This window comes from Rhea americana, unplaced genomic scaffold (genome assembly GCF_003343005.1).
Source record: "Rhea americana isolate MKP2758 unplaced genomic scaffold, rheAme1 scaffold_304, whole genome shotgun sequence".
In the NCBI taxonomy this organism is placed as follows: Eukaryota; Metazoa; Chordata; class Aves; order Rheiformes; family Rheidae; genus Rhea; species Rhea americana.
Window position 1 is genome coordinate 481,548 of NW_028186429.1, and position 1,629 is coordinate 483,176.

Consider the following 1,629-nt stretch of genomic DNA (forward strand, 5'->3'; position numbering starts at 1 on the left):
GCAGGGAGGTGAGGAGAGGCAAGGAGAGGCACGGGGCGGTGAGGAGAGGCGTGGGGTGGTGAGGCGCGGTGAGTCAGGGTGAGGCAGCGTAAGGCTTCGCAGCTCGGGCCTGCCTGAGTCAAGACTGCCTAGCTGGAGGGGGAACCAGCAGCGAGAGGACCATCACCAGCCACTGCCCTGTTGCTTGCAGAAGGAGGTGAGGTGCGGGACATGGGACAGGGAGTGGGGGGAAAACACAGAGTTGCCAGGATAGGTTCTGGCCTGAAAAAATTCCTGGGAAAAAACACCCTTTTCCATCCAAACCAAGCTTATTATGATAGAAATGGAAACACAGGGCAGACTCTGGAATCCAAGAAATTTTTTATTCATTAGTGTACAGAAATTGCATTATAATATAACAGCCTTTAATTACCACGATGAGGTAGAGATAAAACTTTGTCTTTAAAAGTGGCAAATAACTTACATGTTATTTATATTCTAGTAGCATCTAAGTTGTGAAAATAGTCCGAAAATAATTCATCACTTTCTATAGCATGATTTAGTCACTGCAAACATTTGGGTAAGTGAAGATTCATTCATATAGACACTCAGGAGGATGGTCCTTTCACTGGAAGCCACAGCAAGGGAGGAAGAATAGTCAAATAGTACAGTTACGGTAACTGGTTCATTCACCCCTATCACAACTCTTCAAACAACTAGCACGTGACTTCTTGGAACATACAAATTGTAGGCTGTGAGAAGTAATTGCTGAATAATTGAAATGAGGAAAAAAACAGAATTAGTAGTAATCACAGAGACTGTTTGCAGGCAGTTTGCAAACAAACAAAAAAGGCATAACTGAACTGACTGCTGCTCGAGGCCAGTTCTAATTAACATCTATACAATTAGAACTAAAAAGCCAAGAGCAATGTTTTTCAGTGAGTGGAGTCCTCAGATGTAATATTTACAGCTCACTGAGCTGTACACAATTCTGCGATTAATTTTTTAGAAGTTTTATGCCAATTTTATGTTTGATCTRTGCAGCTGTCATGTCCAATCTTTTAAGAGTACCGTGTGCAAAACTCTTTTCCCATTTCTGCTTGTAGATGCCCTTCTCAGGGAGGCTTTGCAGGATTAAGTCTTTTGAAAAGATCTTTATTTCAAATTAATTCCTTTTCATTCAAAGAACATATCCATATCTATCATTTATTTGGAGAGGCTGTAARTTGTGCTATCTATTTCAATATTATTCTGGTAACCTTCAAATGTGCCACAGAAAATGAAAAAGGCTTTAAAATAAAACACATTATTATGAAAATAAAGTACATGGGACTCTATAGCCCATATAATGAAACAGGTGTTTACAATGGCTTCTCCGTGGCAATGGATTTAAAGAAGTGTACAAAAAATAGTGCTGCTATTTTTGTTATCACAATATTACAGTGGCATTTGCACAGGGATTAATCTTCCACATGCCATCTACTGCTCTGTGAACACAGAGAGGAGAAAGTGAAGCTGTTGCATTAGAGATTTAGGAACAAGAAGATGGAACCACTGAGCTCCATTACAGCTAAACTCCCTTTCCAAGTCAAGAACATTTCTTTTGAGATCCAAATGATTTTTGGAACTTTACTTTTTTTTTTTTTTTTT